The sequence below is a fragment of the Tamandua tetradactyla genome, chromosome X (genome assembly GCF_023851605.1).
Source record: "Tamandua tetradactyla isolate mTamTet1 chromosome X, mTamTet1.pri, whole genome shotgun sequence".
Taxonomy (NCBI): Eukaryota; Metazoa; Chordata; class Mammalia; order Pilosa; family Myrmecophagidae; genus Tamandua; species Tamandua tetradactyla.
The window spans coordinates 142,200,392-142,224,535 of NC_135353.1; the positions used below are offsets into that span (position 1 = coordinate 142,200,392).

Genomic DNA, 24,144 nt, shown 5'->3' on the forward strand with positions numbered 1-24,144 from the left:
TATCTCAAAAGTATATATCTCAAAAGTTATAATATCTCAAAAGTATATATCTCAAAAGTTATAATATCTCAAAAGTAAAGTTGGTCATGAAAGGAAAAAAAAAAACAAACGTGTTTTGTTGTATTGTGCCTGTGTGTGCCAGGGAGCTTCAGTGCTAAAATGGATTCTGCCTGGAATTGGACTCCCTGTCAAATAAAAAGTGAAGAAGAGTGGTCAAATAATTATCACCCACAATTGATAGTTGGTGAATGGAGTATCTAAGTATCCTTAGAAAGGCAAAACCCATTCAGCTACACTTTACTTACCAATAAGTAAAGGTCCTAACCAAACTTGCACTTTGAATAAGATTTTGCACATTATGTATCATTTTCCTTTCATACATAGGCTCAGGTAATCAAGTTCATCATCCTTGCTTAATGCAACCAAAGATTTCATTCTGAATGTTTTTTGTTGTTGTTCATTTATCTGTTTGCAATTTTTTCTCAAGTCTTCACACTTCTTTGTACGCTACATATACTTTATTTGCTCTAGAAAATATTTAGTTGATTTAATACACACACACACACACACACACACACACAGATAGAGAGAGAGAGAGAAATGCAAACCACGTATTTCCCTGTTCTATAGAGTCTGACAAGCCAAGGAAGAAAAGGACTATTCTGGCCTAGTAAAACAAAGAAAAAAGAAATATGGTAGAAAGTTTTGTTTTCTAGACCAAATGTGACATCAAGATGTCTGAGACGAGTCATGGCAACATTTAGGCTCAATAAAACTCGTACAATTGTCCTACCTTGTGAGAATTTCAAAATGAGTTTAGGTGGGAGCATAAGAGTTGAAATCCAATAATATATGCAACACGGATCACATGAAGATTGCACATAGAAAACAAATTAGACCTGTAACAGAGGAGCCAAATTGAAATTCATTCTCTGAGCAGATTTTCAAACACATTCTTCTTTTAATTTTCTATTTACAAAAATGGAACACCACCAGAAAAACAAGAACTCAGAAGACAAAATGAAAAAAAAAATGTCACCATGAGAGACAGAACACATACATGTACATATATGTTATAAGGAAGTTGTTTCCTACGTGATGGATCAGACTGAGAAGTCCTTCTACTGTAAGCTTTCTCAAAGGCAGTAACTAATTCCTGTGATGTGAGTTGGTGTCTTTTTATGGTGTTGGAAAAGAAAATCAGTTTACCCAAACTCCTTAAGGGCAGTGTGGTATTATTATTGCCACAGGATGCATTCTCTTCAAAAAAGTAACTCTGGACTTAGGTAAGACAAGTCTTGCGACATGGCACCAGCCTGTCTGTACTCACATAACACTGCTAATGGATTGCCCCAAATAAAGTCTGTGTTTGAATCCCCCATACAAGAGTCTAAAATAAAAGTAGTAGAATTGTGTATTTCTTAAGTCTAGTAGCGGGTTAATCACTGATGACATTAAAAATAATGCAGAGCAATTACCTTAGTTAAAGCACTGCTAAGTATTGTGGCAGGAATTATACCCTGAAGTAAGTCTGAGATATAAATGCACATTATTGTCATGTTCTGCACGATATTATCTGCTTTAAAGAAACTTGTCATACAGTTCGGTAGATTGAACGACTCACCCCAGTTCTTCCCCCGTCTCTGTAATCACACCTTCTGCGCTTCCTCTTTATGGGTGGCCTGTGCTTCCTGATCCCCCAGGATTTGGGCTTGGTCATGCAAGATTAGCAAACAGCAGGAGAGCAGAAGTGAGGGTGGCTAGTTTAAATCCAGGGTTTTCATGCTTGCTCCCGCTTGCCCCCTTGTGCTTGGCCCATAGCTATGAGAAGAACCTGCCCCCGCAAGGCTGCCAGTCTCAGAAGGAGGCTGAGGGGCGTGTGAAACAGGCCTTCACAGATCCAGGAGAATGAGCCATGGTTTGAAGCAACTGCATTTGATTCTGCATTATTCTGGCAATAGCTAATTGAAACAACAAGTAGACCATTTTTCTCTTAAATACACGTTAAAAACGAATAATATCAACCATCTTTGTGGTAAAAATATAAAGTCTGTACTTTTCTCATGGTTCTCTATTGTTTGTTTGTTTTTTTTTTTTGCATGGGCAGGCACCGGGAATCAAACCCGGGTCTCCAGCATGGCAGGCGAAAACTCTGCCTGCTGAGCCACCATGGCCCGCCCTCTGATGGTTCACTATTAAGCATAACTTTGCAAATAATTAAATGCTCTCTTGTCTGGTGATATTATATTAAAATTGTACATAAAACACTCTATTTTTGTTAATCTGTCTGCCGTGGTTGGAAACACCACGAATCTTGAGGGAATACACATTTTTGCACTGTGTTTTAGAAAAAAAGTATTAGCTACCCATGCCTTACGTCAGTGTATTGCATAATAATGTTTCATTTTAAAATATCATGAATTCCTGGGAGAAACTGCGTGATAGTTGGTTTTTTGTTTGTTTTTTTGAGAGAAAAATAAAAAGAATGAACATTATATTCTGGTTTAACCCTTGTGGAGATACAGAATCTTGGCTGTGTTAATTACTCCTGTGAATTGTCTTCATAAATATAATTATATGTAAAATTCCTTTCTAGTGTGATAAAAAAGCATTAGAAATAAATCTAAAATTGACATGGATTTATTATTTTACTATTTTGTTGGCATAATCATTAAAACTAAACCCATAGATCTCTTAATGGAATTTGTACAAAGTTATAATATTCAAAACAGGGACATTATGAAGAGCTTTTTAAAATACACTTTTTGTATGTCTTTTGGATAATTAGATTATTCTGCATTTCTTCGTGTTTAATTCTTGGATCTAAATCATACTGTGTATGTAAAAATAGATGTCAGCTGAAGACAACCAGGAATGGATTTGTCTTGACAACAATCTTTTTATATATTCAGACTTCATTTAATATTAGAGATATCTGTTTTTGAATTTGAAGTTTCTTTCCCTTTCTGAATTTAGGGAAGTGACACGAGAGGATAACGTCAATTTTCTCTGCCATTTCAGCCGAATCAAATTTGAGTCTTATAAGAGACATTGCCTAATCAATTCAAGGGCACATTAGAAAAGACTACTGTTAATATTTCTTTAAAACGAATTAGCAACATACCCTGACACTAGGGCAGTGAGGTAGAATTGTAATTTTTAGTAATCCCAGGAGAGGATGAAATGCATTTTGAAATGTCACAACCAGTGCGATTGCTCAAAATTCTGCAAAGCTTCCTGATGTCATTGTTCCTAGGGGAATTTTGTTCCAGTATCTACAGCAGCTGCAGCCATAAGTAATTATTACTGTGATATTCCAGGCATAGCTATTACTATATTATTCACATACATATATTGCCGTCTAAAGAATAAGCAGATTTCACTTTCTGGAGAAAGCACTTTCCGAAACGAAAGAAGGTTGATGTGAATCCGCATCCCCTACATTATTGTTGGTGGGTTTTCTGGATTAGCTGAGTAATGCCTTAAAAGTAGGAGGGTCGGATGATGTGTCTTGCAGCTCCTTCTTCCATGTCGTGAGTGTTATTCCTGTAGAAGAGGAGTAGAGAGTGGGAAGAAAATGAAATCTGTCAATACTGTGAATATATAAATAATAAAAGTGGCAGTAGGACTGATTAATTCTGAGTCATCTTTATGAAATTGATGGGAGCCGTGAAAATGCTCAGTCTGCACAGCTGATTGGGAAATGTATGCAATCTGTTGATCAGAATTCATTTATGAATGCTCTCTTCCAGAGACTTTATTCCAGAATTCTTAAAAATATTTTGGTCCCCGCGAAAAAGGAAAACTACAGACCTGAGAGATTGCACTTTAAAATAGAACAACTTCCAAACAAACAGTGGATACGAATAAGTGAAAAGCAGTTTTGTTGCACAGAATAGTCTTGGGATACTTCCAACTGATATATACCTATTGTTTGGTGGGAAAATACAAAGCTGAAGTTTTAAATTTTTTAACTAGAAAGTTTAGGAAAAATAAGTGAAAGCTATAGATTTCAGTTCAGTGGTCTTATATAGAGAAATATATTTGGCATTGGTCTTTTAATGTCAGGTAAGACATACAAATTTATTCTTATAACTAAAGCAGTTATGTTGTGGTATTTATAATTTAAAAGCAATAGATGTTCTCTTAGCTAAGTCAGCAATAAATAATCACCTGCATTGTATTTTAAGTGTCTTTCTGACTTGTAGCCTAAAATATGAAAACATCCCAATGGGTAAAAAGCTTATGAACTTATGTTATTTACAAGATTATACCTGAATACTCTTCAGCTAGCAGAATCTCTCATCTGTTTTCAAAGATATGCTCCTAACTCTGCTGGTTTTAGACAAGAATAACTTATGATATACATTTTTAAACTAATATTAGGGAACCTCAAGTACGTGCATCTGGTATTACCATATTCACTGCTCACTTTAGATCTCAAGTAAAGCAGTTAATTCTGTATATTTAAAAATTATTCATTTAGAGCAAGAAATAATAGGCATTTTAATATAAAGACTGTTGGTAAAGCTTAGCAAGAAATTCTGTTTTTTTTTTTTAATATCACAAAATATCATCTCTCCATGTTTTAAAAGTTAAAATTGACCTTATTTTACTTTCTCTTTTATTCGGAGGAAAAGATTTCTTTGTAAATATGGATTAAAATAGGAATTTGCAAAATAGAAATTATTTGTGTATTTAGGCACATTTCCCCTAATATTTATTTTAGAACTCCAGCAATATCTTTCCTTAGGAAATCAGCACATTTCTTAGTGTTCTTAGAATTCAATCCCTGTCTTGAAGTTCAGATGGTAATTTGAGCTGGCTAAAATCTCATTGATGAGATTCTCATCACTTCAGGTTTCTTATGAAAACTGGTTTACTGACGCACATTGGAGGAGCAGAGAAAGAATCAAAGCCTGGTCCGCCACCCTCCTCTAGGGCTGCAGCTGCTAGATAGATTTAAACTTTTCAAAAATTGCATATAGGAGCCTGTGTCCCTTGGCCGTGGGAAACACCACTTCCTCGTTTCGGGCTGCCTGAGTTTGTACTTTTACCCATTGCTAAATACAATTTCTTGAATCCACTCTAAACAGAGTAGCCATCCTACTATAACATTTTAACTAACCTTGTCTTCAGCACTTAGGCAACGGAACTTAAGCAGTGCAAAAGGCAGTTTTAGTCTTCTGACATCAGTGATTTCCTCGGAAGCGACCTGTTGAAAATCCTTGAAAATAACGATTTTTCTTAACAGCTACATATTTGCCTCACCTACACCTGCCAGGCCCTAAAGGGAACCAGATTTGGTAATGCCCAGTGGGCCTCAATTTTTTCAACCTTTTCCTTTTCCCTGTCTGAGCTTTCTAATTGCATTGTTTAACACTAGTAAAAGCTATGACTGGTGTATTCTTCAAGGTTTTAAACTTTGGAGAGAAAAATCAACCCATCGTACAACCTCACCTCTCTTTAAATCTTTAAGTCATATCTAAAATTCCTATACTTGTTTGCTATTTGAAGGGAAATGCATGCTAAGGAGTGCTTTGGTCTGAAGACCATAGAAAATATACATCATCCATCCCCTGGGTTGACTCCCTAGTCCATTCAGATTCATTCCATATTCACTGAAACATGAGATGGTAACTGCTAGTCTTTTGGTTCCATCTTGAACATTAATTAGATGGGCCGGAAAAGTCTCTTGAAGCTTAGAATCACGTTATCCACAGACCATAGAATTACAGAGCTGAAAATGAAGTCTTAGAAATGACCAGATCCACTTATCAGATGAGAAAAGTTCAGCCCGTGGAGACTGTCATTATAAAGTGTCTCAGTCTAATCAACCGCCAATGAAAAACAGTGTTACTCTTTTTCAGTGATTGCGATAAAAAGCAATTATCTCATAGGTTCCTGTCTTCGTATGCGCTTGGGCTCCTGTATTTTTCTCAAATTGCCTGCTAGGCAGCTGCCATTCAAATTCGGAGACCCTGTAAGAAGCAGAGGAGGCATTTGATAAGCCACATGAAAGTGCAACTCTGCAAGCAAAGCTTTTCTCTGAAGTTCTCAAATTACATGGCTGGAGGTGAAAGGTAGTTTCCACCTTTTAGCAATAATTATACTTAAGGAAGAATCTCTTGACCTGACTAAAAGCAAGAGAGAGCCAGTTTCACCACTCATTAGAAACACAACTAATAGCAATGCCAAAAGGTACCTTATCATTTTCTTGTCCCTTTCTATACAAAAGGGCTTATTCCTTTGCTGTACAAGAAGGTTGATTTGAGAATCCAATTTTGTTTTAAAATTGAGCTTAGCATTTTGGAGCTATTTCAAAGACCACAGAATTCACAGCCATTAGCATATCACAGCAGGCTCCATTCAGATATTGCAAACCATAACATTCTGCTTGGAAACTTGAAAATATGACCTACCAAGTTAAGCTTGACTAGTATTTTGCTTTTTTTTATTTCTAACCCTTGCCACTAGTTAATTCTTGGTACCTTATCTTCATACCTGGCCTGAATATAAACTTTCTTATCATTCTGTCTTTTCTTGTTTTACTTGATGGATATAAGGTCAGCAGAATTTTCTTCGGAGCTGAACTGCTTATAAGCCACATTTCAGTTTAGAGTGTGGATCAACCAGTTTTGCTGCATAGTAAGCAACCATAATATTTCAGTAATTAGTAACAGTGCATATTTCTTTATCCCTGGGTCTGCAGTTTGGCAGTGTTTGGCTGATCTTGGCTGGGCTCACTTGAGCTCTGTTTGGCTCCAGGGTACAGGTCTAAGTTTGGGTCTGGGTCATGTATCTTGTTCTGGAGCTCAGGCTGATGGGGTACCAGCTACTCAGGGTATGATCACCCCATAGCAGTGACAAAAGCACAACCAAGAACGTATTTCAAGTCTCTGTTCTTGTCACATTCACTTGTATCCTACTGGCCAAAGTGTTGTGTAGCCAAACCCAAAGCCCTGAGGTGGGAAAATGCATTCCACATGAGGCCCTAGTAGTATCGAGGAGGTATAATGCTACTAGGGGTATGAAAAATTGAGGCCAATAATTCAATCAGCCATGTAGCCTACTGGAGATAAGCTGAACAAGTTAGTAAAAATGGAAGGCTGACTAATTTTTATGGCCCTAACAATCCCTCGGAAAGAAATCAGGATCCGTCTGAGTACGCTTGAATTTCCTGCCCTAATCTTTAAGTTATACTGAAGTCTAGGAACATCTGTCAGACAGAAATGTGTGTCTCCTCCTTTGGGACTCAGCATCTTTAATGTGAAATATGCAGCATCTCATTATAGTGGTAGCCAAAGCATCCATTTATCCAATTAAGGAAAACAAATGTGAATGTGTTAATTTTCAATTGAGAATTGTAAAGGTATTATCTGCTTGGCAGCTCTTCCATGTAGCAGTCATTCTGTCTGATTATTAATGGTGGCTTTTGACCTAAATTTGAAAGAAAGACCCAGAATTCAAGATCCATGATAGTAATACCTTTTATAACCTATATGTGTCTGATTAAGAAAATAAAAATTATACATGACTCTTTGTGACCACCACAAGGACATAATGAAAATGCCTTCTGTTGACTAGCTTCTGTTGAAGCTGTTGACTAGCTTCAGAAGTGCTTTAACAAAACTGGTTAAAAGGAACCACTGAATTAACCTCAATCAAGACAGAAATAAATAAACAAAGCACTTGTCAGCATTTTCCATGAAGGGTGACATCTAGAAATGATAGAGGTTGTGGAAGCACATTGCATTATAATTTATGAGTGTGAAGGTCAAGGCATGAAATCTTCCTTTATGAAGTAGTGTTAACTGCTTGGGAGGGCATTATTGCAAAAAAAAGCCACCAGAAGTGAAAATAGACCATACTAAAGTTTAAAAGCGTATGTGAAAACCTCATCTAATGCAACAAAAACCATTCCTATAAAAGAGTGTAGTTCCTTTCTTTATATATGGTCCTGGAGTACATTAAAATACATTGGTTTGTGTTCACTGACAGCTAATTTGAAGATTTTTACAGGATAAACATCTCCTAAGGTATCATATCTCACTGTTTTGATTTGTTTTCTTTTTATAAGGCATTGCTAGTCCCAATAATAAGAAATAGATAATAATTTTTGACCATATGAGGTGATGAGTTGCTTTCCAAAATATGATTGTGATGGAGCTGTCACTTTCAAAATATGCTATTAACAACACTATTTGGGAAAATTTCTTTTAATAGCACTTCTAGTCCTATTTTTGCCCGAAAATACTTTTTTTTGGTAGTGCATACACTGAGCCTCAGTATGTTTCTTTGTTTTGTTTTGTTTTTCAGAAAAGCTTCTTTTGGGGAGTTACCTGGCTCTCCCAAGCTCAAGCTTGAATATGCAGGGACGATTTGTAACTGTAGCTCAACTCCACCCAGAGTGAGTGATTGCAGGGCTAACTTGATACCTATACCTCAGAAGAGATTGTGTTTCCTGTCCCTTTACAGAGTCCCACACTTCTTAAAATTGTATAAAAAACTAGGGAAACCTACAGGTGGCCAATGATATTGAACATACAAATTGTTAATGGAATATTGAGGCCACAATTATGATCACGTATATAAACATCAGCTAAGTTTAACCACACTGTATAATTACCTATGCATCAATGTAATAATTAGTAATACATTAAAAACTTTTTTGTAACATAATTATTATGCAACGAATACAGCGCAGCCACATCAGTCCTGTTGAGTCAGACCCGGTTTTGTGTATAGACAGGGTTTGAAATTTGCATAAGTTGTGTTGAATAATAAAAATCTGAGTGACCTAATAATGATGCTTTCTTTAAATGTTTAATTCTCATGAACTGGCTCATGAATGTGTAACTCTGCTGCTGTAACGTCTATTAATATTCATTAATAGATTAATATCTATTCATCTATCAGTGGAAGACTTACCATTTGCTAGTTACTGTGCTAAGTAATTCGTAAGGTCTAAAAATAAATCTGACCTTGAGGATTTACATTCTAGTAAAGAAAAACTAACAGTATTTAATTATAAGATTTTAAAGTAATAAAACACATGAGATGCCCTAATAAGTTCACAAGATCATTCAGAGATTGTTGATTATGTATGCACAGTATTTCAGTACTGCTCTGAACAGAGTTCATTGTCCTTAAATAGGTTAAAATTGAAATCAGATCACCTGCAAAATCACCCCACTAAGCTTTAAGCTTCTTGAATGGTTCTGTTATTTTTGTTTTTTAATTATTTTCAGCATTTCACAGTGTCAGGACAGTGTATATGCAATAAGAGCTTGTTGAACTGAGTTAAAGAAAACCAAAATAGAATTTATCAAAACCATAGTTCACGCAGTTGATTTTCTAAACATGTCTTCCCTGTAAATAGGGAAGAAATAAATGTCTCCTAAGAATTTAAATATCTTCTATGAAAAAAATCCTTTTACTTCTGTCATAAGTAATATTCAGTTCTTGGACACATATTTATTGAGTGTATAATTTGTGCTTAATACCGTGCCAGGTGCTATGGAGGATACCCAGGAAATAGAATGAGCTTCTAACTCTTTGGCGTTCTCATTAAATAATCTAAAGTTAAGCCAATAATTAGAAGAGGAAACAGTATGCCTTTGGGACTCTAGGTTTCTCTTGATTAGAAAGCATTAAAACATTCAAGTAACTAAACAGATTAAGGAGAATTCAAGGATGCTTCTCGTGAGTAAATTTGGATTCGTTTGGCAAATTTAAGGCCATAAATGGCAATTTTAATAATTAAAAAAGAGAGATAATTAGGACATTTTCAGAATCTATATTTATCATTCAGCCTATTTAATCATTTCCTCAGTATATCAAGAAAACCTTTCTATACATCCTGTAAATCTTTTCTTTTGCAAAGGTCTTCAATTTTGTGTTTTGTAAAAAGTTAAAAGCTTCCCTAAAAACGAGACAAAAGTCAATAAAGACAGTAGCAGTAAAAATCAGATGTAATTTTCTCTTAAATAACATCTGCTTTTGCAATCCTTTCATGTAAGGCTTTATAAGAATTCAGTATAAAAAGCCTTATTGACATTTAGTCCCATTTTTAAAATAATTTCTTTTTTCCCCGTACGGTAGAGAGTTTTCCTTTTTTAGAGTTAACTAGTTGCAGGTACTTCTTAGCTAATGAACATTTCACACAATGTGAAGTGTAGTTCTGATCAGCTGCAAATGGTTTGTAGAACTCCAGAAGCAATTTGCTTAGTGTCAGTGCTATACAAGTAGCATTGGTACAAAGACATTTTCCTTATTCCTCTGTATTCTTTTTTTTTTTTATTTATTTATTTTTTTTTTTTTAAAGGAAAGACAGAGAGAAGGAAGGAAGGATAGAAGGAAGGAAGGAAGGAAGAAAGGGAAACATCCCCAAACATCCTCTTGTTTTATTGTATTTTTGTTTCTCCGTTTTTTGCCACATGGGCTGGGGCCGGGAATCGAACCGAGGTCCTCCGGCATAGCAGGCAAGCACTTTGCCCGCTGAGCCACCGCGGCCCGCCCTCCTCTGTATTCTTTATGGGTCCATCCTGTAGTTGTTAAATAAGATCATCATGTGTTGTTATTCGTTTTATTTCCTATTTAACTAGCTGGGTTTGGGTTCTCTGTTTGGTAAAGCATTCCACTCTCTAAATGTGCCCTTCAAAGCAAGTAATTGAATGCCAAATGTTGAATAGCTATACCAGAGCAGTTTCACATTAAAAGACACATATGCAAGTTTGAATAGCTTTGACTTCACTTTATGATTTCGTTTTATAGCAACCACTTGTACAGTGCTTATAATGGCAACCGAGATATAAATATTGACCCATCTGTTCTTGGACAGTTCTCGCTCCAAGCTTAATAGAGTCCCTCTTAGTCATTAAAAGGAAGGTTAAAACCAAAAGAACAGCAATTAGTCAGAAAATTGAGAGAAAATATAAACAGTGTCTCATGTCTCAGACAGAACCAGAGCCTTTCCAATATGTTATGTGGTATTAATAGCTCATCTCTCATGACAGTACAGTTATCAGAAATAAAATGGTCTTATGGAGGTGTTATTAATCCTAATGATAGTAGTATTACTAAAATGCCTCCCCTGTTTGTCTTCACCTGTCTACATTCTACTTATCCTTCAAGGCCCATCTCGGATTCCTCCTCCATAGAGCATTCCACATTGATTTCTTTCTCTTTTGAATTTGCCTTGCGCGTTTGAATTAGAAACCAGGAATTGGAAAACCAAAAGTGTATATTAACGAAGAAGCAGAGAGGGGAGATTTCAACAAAGGTCCCATCTAAAATACCCCATTCCCAGGGACTATAGTAGCTGTGATGAAATCTTCTTTCTCCAACTGATTATAACTCCTTCCCTGGGTGCACAGCTTGCATGCAGACAGTATTTGATGCTTTATCATTTTAGTGAATCTTACATATTTTTATTAATACTTTCAAATTCTAAATTTAAATTATCCCTCTCTACCTTGCACTGCCATCCCTGTTGCTGCTTTTCACAGTACCCCGATAATCTCTTTCATAGCATTTTTACAAACTGTATTTATTCTATTGATAGATTTGTTTCCTTGGTTATAGTCTAGCACCTTGACTAGACTGCAATCTCCAGAAGGATAGAAACTCTTACCTCCACAGTATCTAGCACAGTGCCTAAGATACACTAGACTCTCAATGTTTATTTAATGAATGAATGATGGAAAGATATGACTTTGTTATGAACCATCTTTTACTCTAAATTGTTTGATGTCTCTTTTCTCCAAAACTAAAATTGACATCGAGGTAAAGAGCAGTGCATCTTCTGTGCCCTTCCCACAATGCTCTGTCTCAGTGATTCTCTTAGCATATAAGCGAATCACCTGGAAAACTTGTTAAAACACATTTCTTGGTCATATCCCTAGAGATTCTGATTCAGGGGGTCCTAGGCGATGCCAGTGCTGCTGGTCTCTGGAGCACACTTTGGCCAGCACTGCTAGATTGTTAGCTGTGCATGGGCAGGTGCTCAATAAAGGGGTGTGTGCTCCCTTGCTGGCTAAATAATAAATGTTCTCACCCAGTCGTAGAACTCTGAAACACAAAAGGACCTCTGCTATCATCTGGTCTGTAGATGACAATTATCTGTTGCAAGGACTGTAGCGATTGTCCCCATTGAACCTATCTGTGGCCTCAGAATCCCAAGAGGCACCCTAGGACAGACCTACAGCTACAGGTCACACAATTCTTTCCTTGATCTAGTCCCACACCATTCATTACATGAAAGAAACCAAGGTTCAGAGAGTTTGTCTTCTGACAGAGATTCCACAACCCAAGTTTTCTCAATTCTTGTCCAGTTTTCAGTATCTGAATACAATGTTCCTAAGATATATCGACATAGCATCTCTCAAGTTTGAATGTCCATTCATTTGCATGACCTGAACTTTCCACATGCCTTAGTCATAATTCCTTGATTTTTTTATTTTCCAAAATAAGTCTATGCCAGTAAAAGTTAAACTACATCTAGCTTTCTTTACAGGAGTCTCTGGTAGCTTACAAAAATACACCACAAAGTTTTTGCTGTTTCTAACTTGATTTTAATTATGTGTGTTTTCTTTCAGTAATGCTGCTTTTCTACTTCATCAATATTATTATGTTCTTTTAGCAGTAAGTACAAAATAATTGAGAACAAACTATGACAAATTGAACTAAGCCAAGAGAATAAAAAAGGAGACAGCAAATACTTTTGTGATTTGAGCTTTTTCCAGTGCTTGGAACTTTGAGAATATGTCTTTATTAACTTCTGCTTTTTTTGCTGATAGTTTCTCTCATTTTATGATAGCTCATAGCGTTGTAAATTAATTTAACATGAAAGGATAAAAATGTTGCTTTTGAAATGTTTCTCATTAAATTATGGGAAAATATTACAATAAATAAAAGAAAGGAATGCCTCTGGTACCGACTTCTGTTTGCTCAATTATTATGGTACCAAATGTGAATTATTACCCAGTTAACTCAGAGGCAATATTATTGCCATTATATTACAAAGTAGATTAGTTGCAATCTTAAAAAAAAAAAAAAGGTACGTCATAGGTCCTTTGAAAGTGAAATACCTTTTTTTCCCCCTGGTACTTCATTTAAATTCATGCTGACTCCAGATTTTTAAAGAGTTCTTTCTAATGATGGGCCCAACTTTATATTAAGAACTGCAAAGTAAATTTCAGCCAATTACTTTATTCAGGGGAGTCATAAAGAGGAGGTACCTCGGCAATTTTGGAAGTCACAGACTGCTAATTAGCTGAAGACACTACTCAGTGTCCTTTCTATGCTTGTCATCTCAGTAGTATACTTTGATTTGAAGATAGATCCTCTGCAGAAGAGTTGAGAAGTTGCTGCTTAGCATTATCTGGTCTGACATGGGATCAAACGTATGGAAGAATTTTGTCTTTTCCTCCCTATTTTCACAAATGAGTTTTCCAAATAGGTTAAGATGCCCAATTGACAAACTCTCAGAACTATCCTATGGCTTAAATGAATGATCAGTTTTCAAGGTTTTTAGGATACTGTATTATAAAACACATTTAGCACCCACATAGCATTTGTGGATGATTCAGAAAGAGATACAGATTTTGTAGCAACTCAGAATAACTTTTATAAATACTAATTAAACCTATATTATAGATATACCGAAGACTTGATTTTTCAGAAGTCAGAAGGGCTTTCTCCATATATTGTTTAAGCTGAGTTGGTGATTGTTCTAATTTGCTAACAGCTGGAATGCAATATACCAGAAATGGAATGGCTTTTTACAAGGGGAATTTAATAAGTTGCAAGTTTACAGTTCTAAAGCTCTGAAAATGTCCAAATTAAGGCAAGACTAAAGAAATGTCCAATTTAAGGCATCCAGGGAAAGATACCTTGGTTCCAGAAGGCCAATGACATCCAGGATTTCTCTGTCAACTGGGAAGGCACATGACAAACATGGTGACATCTGCTAGCTTTCTCTCCAGGCTTCTTGTTTCATGAAACTCCCCCAGTGGCGCTTTTCTCTTTCTTCTCCAGAGGTCTCAGGCTGTGTGGGCTCTGTAGCTCTTTCCAAAATGGTTCCCTCTTAAAGGGCTCCAGTAAGCAACCCCACCTTGAATAGTGGAGCCACATCGCCATGGAAACCATCTAATCAAAAGACCCACAATTGGGTGGATCATATCTCCATGGAAACAATCAAAGATTTCGCCCAGCAACGTGGAATGAGGATTGAAGGATATGGCTTTTCTGGGGCCCACAAATTCAAACCAACATAGTTAGGGAAAGGGCTTAACTTTGAGCTAGTTTGTCTAATGTGGTGGTTCTCAAAATGGGAGGGACATTGGGAAATGCCTGGAGGCATTTTTGATTGTCGCAGCTGAGGTCATGCTTCTAAACATGGTACAGTGTGCAAGACAGCTCCTCCAACAAATAGTTATCTGGCCCAAAATGTCAGTAGTGCCGAGGTTGAGAAACCCTGGTTATTAATACAGTGTTTATTCATGTCTTTTACCCCCTTTTGTAGTAATCTCAGAATACCCCCTAGAAAATTTTTAAAAACTCATTTGGTTATTTTTGCATGGTATAAGAAAATGAAGTGGTTTTGGATATTTAATTGTTAATTATAACATTATAAAATATTGATAAAATGAATAATTATTCAACCTTTATAATAACTTATATCGGTATAGTATTTAAAGATTTTTATAACATTTATATACTCTATAATAATATTCCTTATGTAGAGACAAAGGTTTTTCTTTTTTCCTTTGAAGAATGATTTTGATTCACCTTAGTTGCATTTTTAAAAAGTATGAATTGCCAGTCAACAGATTTTTAAATTAGATTTTCGGTTTAGGGACCAATATTACATCCAAATGTGGTTTGAAATTTCTCTGTGCTATAAAAATCAAGGCAAGAAGCATTTGTATTCTTGCCTGCTTTCCACTAACAACTAGATGATGTTTTTACTTTTTTTGTGGGGGGTGGGTGGGGAAGCTGTCTCTAAACGATGAGTTAAGAGGGGTTCAAGCTGACATACGTAAGCACGTCTTGGCAAGTTACATTTTCAGCAACAATTAAGCACAATTTGATTCTCAGCGATATTGATTTACTATGGTGTGCCATGGGGCCTGAGCATCAGAATTCTCATTAGCTGCTCAGTTGAATCTAATGTGCAGCAAACTTTGAGAACCTTTGTTTTTGTGTATTGTCCAGGTAGAAGAATTTAGAGCCAAAATTACCTGGGTTTGAGCACTTACCAACTCTTTGCCAGTTAGTTCCATGTCCCTGGACAAATCACTTCAACTATGAGCCTTAATTTTCTCATCTGTAAAATGGGAATAATGAACACTTGGGCTTTGGGATCTCATATATGCCGTTTATAGATGAGTTTACCCTGAAGATCATCTTGAGGAAAATATGCAGCGTTATTGTCATTTATAATCTCGGTGAATTTCCGTACACTGCAATAGCAATCAGGGTTTCCTATGCTTCCTTGTCTTTAACCAAAACTATGGATATAGATTAAAGGGATAAAAACAACTCAAGATGATATAAGGGTCAAAAATCACTTCATGACTAACAGTGTTGAGCGATTAAGCCAACTGAGTGACTGAGTCATTTTCATACTTCTTTCTTCCCACTCATCACCCTGTATTTTGCATTGGAATTTAAAGTAAAAAGGTATGACTATATGTACAATGTATTTAATAATAATATATATATCAATTTTTTTTAAAAAAAAATAGACATTTCACCTTTAATAATATGAACACCCAGACGTTTTTGCGAATCCCTGGAGAATTTCATGAAAGATCAGTTGGAAAATGCTCTGCTCAGGTCGTCTTAGAGGTGAGATGACAGTTAGACTGAATCAATAAATAGTAATGAGGACGATTAATAAAGCACCAGACTGGCATCGACAAATTGTTCCAAACCATGGATATAATTACATAATAGTAGCAAAAGAGCTTTGGGTGATCTTTTCAGGAAAATCAAACTGAGTGCATTTAGAAGATAAATATTTGATCTAGTGGTTAGAAGATTTCTTATTCCATCATACATGTGTGTATGTGTGTGCCCTTTTCAAAGTTAGTTCATATTTATAAATAGACTCTAATTTAAAATGAAGTTGGTTATTAAAGTGTTGCGAAATGGCGGTAACCAGATTCCGTTTTGGGAAATGTCTAAGCTCCATATATGCATGCTTAAACTAAATATAATGTCTCTGCTTGGCAGTATTAATACCACCTCACTGAGTAACCTGAGCAAGGTTGGTATCAGGTGTTTTAGGTCTCTATTGTGTGCCAGGCACTGAACTTGGCATTGATGATACAGAGATGAATAAGACTTGAGTTAATCTCAGCCATATTGCTAGGAAGCTCACGCTGTAGTTGGGAGAGAGGACGTTTATCCTCATGTGTAGGCAAAAGGCTCTAGCAGAATAGAGAGTGGATACATGCCCAGTAGGATCAAGCAAATCTTCTTAGAAAAGGTGACATATGACTTGTGTTTTAAAGACGGAGTGAAAATTCACTGGTTGAAATAAACTCCTTAGGAAGAATTTCCTCAATAGAACTTGCCATAAGCCCAGAAATAAGTGGGGTGTGAAATCATGATCATCTATCAGTTTCCTCGGTCTACTTTGCTCTCACCTTCAGAGAGAAGAAAGAATTCCAGAAATGTAATATTAAAAATTGAATCTCTTTTACTGTCTCTCAAGATGAGTTAATTCAAAGAAGAAATTGAATATGCCGAACGAGAATCTCCCTGGCAGGGGGAGGAATACTATTGATTATTTGCTACTGTTTAATTATTTTCCTGCCAAAAATCTATTATGCATAAACTTGATGCTTAAAAATTCAGATTATTATGTTTCTAAACTGGTAAGGCCATTTATTTTACAGTATATTCATCATAAGAATGTTCATCTTGCTGACTCCGGCAAATGTAGATGAACAAAATGCAAAACTAATTTAAATTGTATTACACTATAGTAGGTTTGTTCAACTGAACCAGAACAATGGTCAATTAGAAATAGGTCCCTGAACCTACCGCAGGATCTCTCTGTGATTGTGTCATTTCACATCAGAGCAAATCATCTAATAAATTGTTGGCTTACAAAATGAAAAAAAAAAAGAAGGGTGATACATCAGTGGCTCAGTGGCAAAATTCTCACCTGCTGTGCCAGGGACTGGAGTTCGATTTCCAGAGCCTGCCCGTACAAAAAAAAGAAAGTGAAAATATCTATGGGGCCATCCTTGTTGTCTTCATTTTCCTAGAGCAGCTCTGTTCAGTAGAAATGTGGGAACCACAGAAGTCATTTAGATTTCTCAGATAGGCACACTGCAGTAAAAGTAAATAGCAAAAATTAATTTTTGGAATGTTTTATTTAACCCAGTGTACCCCAAACATTGTCATTTGAACATGTAATCAATATAAAAGTCATCAATGAGATATCTTACTCTTTCTTTTTTCCATATTAAGTACTTGAATTCCAGAGTGCTTTATTCTGACAGCACATCTCAGTGTAGACCTGCCACATTTCAACTGCTCAGTAGCAGCATGAGACTAGTACTTACTGTATTAAGCTGTGTAGTTCTAGAGATCCCCATTAAACCAAAAGGAAAAGGACTTCTTGCTTTCACTGATAAGTCATTCTTCACTGCTAACCTTGGGAGACTTTCCAAAGGTAGACCACAGATTTTAAATATCCTCTCTTACGTGTCTGAGGGCTTGAGTTTAATAATACTATTGTATTGTTAAAGAACATTAGGCATCCTTTTTTACAGAATGGTCTAAAAGAGCAATTAGAAGTCTACGATGCACGTAACACAAAGTACAGGTCATTTTTCAAAGCCTGTTTTAGACACGCAAAACCGTACTCATTTCTCGCTGCTGAAAATATCATCTTGAGAATGTCTTTATTTTGACATTGGTGATATGGTGATAACTTTGGGATAAGAAAGCAGTCTTTAAGAACAAGATACCAGGCTAAAACTGATATCTAGAAAGAAACTGTTTTGTTTTTTTAATAGAAGCCTGATTTAGATCAGCCACTGGGGCAAAGACTCCTTGGAAAATGTATCCCACATTGGTTAAGTTTCTGAAACTTGCTTGACTCTTGGCGACTTAACAAGAAAATACCCTTGTGGGTGGAGTAATTGATTTTCAGGCATACCTAACTACCTTTGCAAAGCCACAGGGACCTTTTTGCATTGGAACAACCATTTAGAGCCATTCAAAGTAAAATTAGAGTATCCATGCTTTGTAAAAGAGTTTCTAATGAGCAATCAGAAACCTGACCTCAAGTTTATTTGTAAATTGTGGATCAGCGAAATACACTCATTTGTTCATTTGGTAAGTGTGTAGCAATTATCAAGCGCCTTCTTATTTATAAGTAGACTTTTCCCCTCCAAAAGTTAGTTTATAAAGCAGAGGTTGGGATTTGAAATAAATTTACCACAAGGGAAGATATTATAAATTAGGATTAATCTCCTAAACTGCCTGATTTAATTTATAATGTGCCTATATGCATTACCTAACCATCATTTATAGTGGGGTCCCCCTACCCCAAATGTTGGTCGGGGCAGGGTAAATGCTGTATATAATCTAGGTCAGCGGTTCAAAAACATTAGCTCCTCTGGAATCGTCTGGAAGACTTTTTTTTATTGTATAGTGTAACATGTATACAAAGCAAAGAAAGAAAAAAGCACTAGTTTTCAAAGCACTCTTCAAAACGTGGTTGCAGGACAGATCCCAGAGTTTGTCATGGGCTACCATAGCATCATCTCAGATTTTTCCTTCTAGCTGCTCCCAAATATAGGAGGCTAGAGGGCTTAAATATTTTTTATCATCACAATCAACTTTTTTTCCTTCTTTTTTGTGAACAATAATATATATACAAAAAAGCTCTAAATTTCCAAGCACAGCACCACAATTAGCTGTAGAACATATTTCAGACTTTAACAAGGGTTACAATTTCACAATTTTAGGTTTTTACTGCTAGCTGCTCTAAAGTACTGGAGACTAAAAGAGATATCAATTTAATGATTCAGCATTCATATTCATTTGTTAAGTCCTATCTTCTATGTATAATTCCACCATCACCTTTGATCTTTCCATACCTTTCTTTGGGGGTTGTTTGGGTTATGACAGTTCTAAATTTTTGATATTGGAAGGGTCTGTCACTAATATGGGGTAGGGAGATGGCACTATCTGATGTTCTGGAGAGGCTGGGCTAAGTTTCAGGACTTATCTGGACCAGGAACCCATCTGGGGGTTGTAGGTCTCTGGAAAGCTACTCTAGTGCGTGGAACCCTTGTGGAATCTTATAAATTGCCCTAAGTGTTAAGATTGGCTGGAATGGTCCTGGTTGGAGGTTGGCAGGTTATGATAGGTAGCAAGGTCTACCTGAAGCTTGTGTAAGAGCAACCTCCAGAGTAGCCTCTCGACTCTATTTGAACTCACCTGGAAGACTTTTTAAACATCCACAGTTTCTGATTCAGGAGGTCTGGGGAAGGGCCTGAGAAATGAATGGCATGTCTCAAAAGTTCCCAGGTGATACTGAAGCTGCTGATGGGTGGGTGGGGTGCACCAAGCTTTGAGAACAACCGATTTTGGATTTGTATATGTTGGAAGAATAGAAGTTTAGGCACTATACTTGCCCAGTTGATCATGCAGGTCTGAATTTCAAGATAGTATATTAAACTGGAAGTAAAGACCGGGGTGAGGAGTCACCTGCATCCAAATGATAATTAAAATGTGGGGAGGACATGGGGAGGTGCATGTAAAGCAGACTAGGAAAGGCTAAGCCCCCGGCCCCACTGACCCTTAAGGATAGGCCTAAGTTCAAAAGAAGCCCAGAAAAGGCTCAAAAGGCTCTTAGGAAGTCAAGGTGAGAAGCCATCCATTGACAAGATGTGAGGCATTCAGGAGTGGCTCAAATGACTTTGCCAGCATGAATTAATTGGGTTCATAGTCTCGTATATTACCTACAGTTATAAGTACATGCTTTTTCTTTTTCAACGACAACTGAAGTAAAGCAACAACATCCCTAAAATAAAATGTGTATGTGTCTAAGTTAGGACTCTAAGTTGTTACCTTAGGAGGCTGTGCAGTTGCTCCTAGGATGTTGCTACTCTTCACACCACATTAGAACTCCTCATTTGGTGAGAGCAGTTTCAGTTTTGTGGTTTCTTCTCTTTTAATGTCCTCATCAAATGTTCTTATTTTGAGTGTGGCATCTTGATTTTCCATCAGTCATTAAAAGCCTCTTGTGGTGAGTAAAATAAACAAATGAGAAACCTAGATGCAATCAGTGTTTTAAAAAATCAAAATTGTAGATACCTGAAAGAATTCCTTATGTTATTGGAAACCGTCTGGGAAGTCAGCTACAGAAGAAGAGTCCAGTTCCTATATTTTTGGCATCATATAGTAAGATTTGTCACTGCATTAAGGTATAGCATTCATTTGTATAATCTCTTGGTCAATTTGTTTTCAGTGTCTTCTCACCTGCTAGTCATCTTATGCGGACACATGTGCACATACAGACATACATATCTTAAACTAGCTCTGAAATATGTCTTGACTCAAACATTTCAAAACTGCCACATCTATTGAGCACATGTCAGAGTGTAGCTTAACCCGCGGTCCATTCACAAAGTATAGGTTGAAGTTTTATTTTAGAAAGCTGGGGAAAAATACTCCTCACCAAACTTCCCAGTGGAATACAAAGTGTAGGGTTTTTCTCTATGGGAAAATCCAGACCCTTTAATTAGAACAATTCTTCCAAGTGGTCTAATCTAATCAGGTGGTGTGGAATATAAATAAAACATGCTTTCTTTACATGTTATTATTTTTAATGGATACTTCAGTGACCTGAATTTGAAAGCACTATAAATTGTATTGTTTTAATAGGAGCTAAGTGTACTTTGCTTTACCAATATGGATGCACCTATGTTTTCTTTTTTACAAAAAGGCAATTTCCATGATTCTAAGATTCACGGTAGAGGGGTACTGTGTGGCAACCACCTTGTCACCCATCTTTGGAGAAGCACTGGGCCCTATTCAGAAGATTCTGCAGACTATCATGCTATCAAGAATTCAAACAGGTAGAGTGAGGAGAAGATTTTCAGACGGTAATTTTTTCAGATAAGGCATTTCCCTCATATTAAAAATCAGTTTACTAAATGCAGGTGCATTACCTTCTCATTACGAGAAGCCTTCCATATTAAGATAAATGCATATGTCAGTTCTTCCAGAAATGAAGTGACTCTCAGATAAAAACGTGGGGAAAAAAAAAGTTCTGAGATTTAAGGCACACATAACTTTTAAAAACACACTCTGCTTCAAACATGATATGCTTTTTCAGGTTCCTTTCCGTCATTTTTTATTTTATACCTTATATCTCTTTGTATATTTATTTTATCTAATCCGTACCCTGAGAATTTCTTTAGCTCGTGAGTTCTACCTTTTTTATTTACAAACATCTTGGTTCTATTTTGTTCTCCTGATGCACTTATGTTCTAGATGTAATCTAGATATAAACTAGAGGCCATAGATCCAATATTTCAGGGCAAACTTGAGCATGCATCAGAGCCACCTAAGGGCTTGACAAAACACATGTGAAGGGCCCCATTTCTAGAATTTCAGATTCACTTAGGTCTGGGGTGGGGCCTGAAGATTTGTGTGGCTTAGAAGTTTCCAGTTGATGTTGATGCTACTGGTCCGGGGACCCTTTGAATTAAAGGAGAGCTCTGGGACCCTTTGAATTAAAGGAGAACTGGATTCAGAGGTTTGCTTCATTGACTTTTACTGCTGAAGTCATTTAGTTGGAGAAGGAGAGATCATGTAATAGAAGATGTAAGGTTTAATCAGTGAGGTCTGGGATGGGCCTGAGAATTTGCATTTCTATCAGATGCCCAGGGGACGCTGTTGTTGAAGGCTGGTAGAAGCGCACATCATTTTTTTAAATCCAGCTATTTAGGCCAGCAAAGTCTCCTACGTAATGGGGCCTAAACCGTTATTTTGATTTAATTTGGTCATAAGCTTCTTGTAGACTGAATTAGCACCAGCAGAGCTGAGGCTCTACTTCTGTTCATGGCAGGCATAAGGGGTACCTGAGGGTGGTTTGGGGGATGGAGATGAGTTGGGAGAAATAAATAAAAAGACGTAGAAGTCAAACATTAAGTTGTTTATTGGGTGAAGAAAGAGAAAAGGAGTAACTGGACACTGCTCAAGCTGGTTCCTGAAGGCAAGTCCCTTACAGTCTGCAAGGAGAGACGTGCCAAAAGAGTGATTTCCTCAAATGGCACACAGGGACCTGTGAACTCCCCTTCAGGCACTCTGTGTGCCCTTCTTTATTCATACCACTTCTTCTGAGCCTCTGTACTCTCCCATCTGGTGTTTGGCTGACAAGTGACTCACCCTTGGATGTTTACATTCCAATTTGGTAACCAGCTGATAATTCCAGGATTGAGATTTGTTAAAACAATCATTCTGGCCTCTGTGTGGAGAATAAGATCTGGGGTAGAGGGTTAATGCCCTGTTCTGAAGCCCATCTCCCCAAAGCTTTGTTGTCAGAAATCCCCATCTTCCATAACTTTGAAATCACCTTCCTACGGGTCCTTTGCCATCACCTTCATCTTACAAACACACTTACCAACCTCCCCATCGCTGCTCTCTCACCTTCTACCAGCGTAGCCTCTCTCCCTCCTTTCCCAGCCAGTCTTTGTGAAAGAGTAGCACAGCTGGCCATCTCCCCTTCTTTACCCACCCACATCATCTGGCTTTTACTGCTTCCATGCCAGGCAAACTGCTCTCACCAAGAAAATCAGTCCCGCCGCCACCTGCCAGATTGCCTGAGTTGGCTTCTTTGGGTAATTCTTTTCTTTTTGAGTTCTCTGACAGCCTCTTACCCAGATTGTCGTCTGACCTACCTGCCTGCTACTCTCCAGTCTCTCTGCAGAAGGTCCTTCCTCTGTCTCCTCCATTTGCTATGATGCCACCAAGGCCCCATGCTCAGCCCTTTCTCACTCTTTACCCCTCATCCCTTATGTGATCTCATCTTCATTCAAAGCTCCAGTGATCACCTACAAACACATGACTCCAGAGCATTCTCTGCTGCCTACGTCCTTCTCTTGATACTCCAGAATGATATTTCCAACTCCCCAAGGAACTTCCATTTTTAGGCCACAGGAATAATCCTCTCAGATAAGCACAGGTAAGATGTACCAGCCAGTGTGCATTCTGATATACAGCAGTTGTTAAATATTTTGAATATTACCTGTGAATGCCATTCATAAATAGCATGTCACAAATTCAAATGATCTCCCCAGTAAATCTGGACATTCATCTCTGTTCCTCATTTTAGAAAATGGCACCGCCATTTACCCAAAAATCTAAACCAGAAGCCTCTAATTCCAGGCAGACTTCTCTCTTTAATACAGACATTGACAGTGACATGAGAGCTTACTCTAATGCCACCTCCTGCGTCTCTCTCCAGACAGCGTTTTCTCTGTGGTTATCCCTCACGTCATTCCCTTATCGCTGTGCAGTCAAACACACCTGTGTGAATCTTGGCTCTGCTACTCTCTGGTCACGTGACATTAGGCACATTTAAACATTTTGTCTAGCCTCGGTTTCCTCCCGAAATTTGCCACTTTTTAGGGTGTCTAAAAGGATTAAATAAAATTACCATGCAGAGAGACAGGTACAGAGAAGGCAGTCAATAAAGGGCAGTTCCTGTGATACTTGTCGATGATGTTATTACTGTAAGTTTCACCTAGAAAACTGTGTAGTAGCCTCTTTACTGGTTTTCCTGTATCTCACATCATTTCGGCTGCCAGTCATCTTCTAGGATATGTGCTGACCTTATCACCTCCATACCCATGTTTAAAATTATTCAGTGCCTTTAGGATAAACTTCCACAACCTTGGAAGGGCATTCAAGCTCAGTCATGATAAACTCTTTCCATGGCCCAGTTTCCTTAACCTTCCCTGGTCACTCTCTGCCTTATATCTCCATACTTCCATCTGCTGGGAAAAACTTCTATCTAAACCTCCTTTTTTCCACCCAACTCATTCATGTTTATTCTTCAAAATGATCTCAAACTCCAGAAAAGATCTTTGAACCACAGGG

At 37.2% G+C, this 24,144-nt stretch overlaps 1 protein-coding gene across 9 annotated transcripts in view; it reads left to right on the forward strand.

The window, feature by feature from the left end:
- DMD (dystrophin) overlaps positions 1 to 24,144 on the forward strand; it is a 2,428,671-nt gene that overhangs the window by 1,942,483 nt on the left and 462,044 nt on the right. The gene's annotated exons all lie outside the window — the stretch shown is intronic.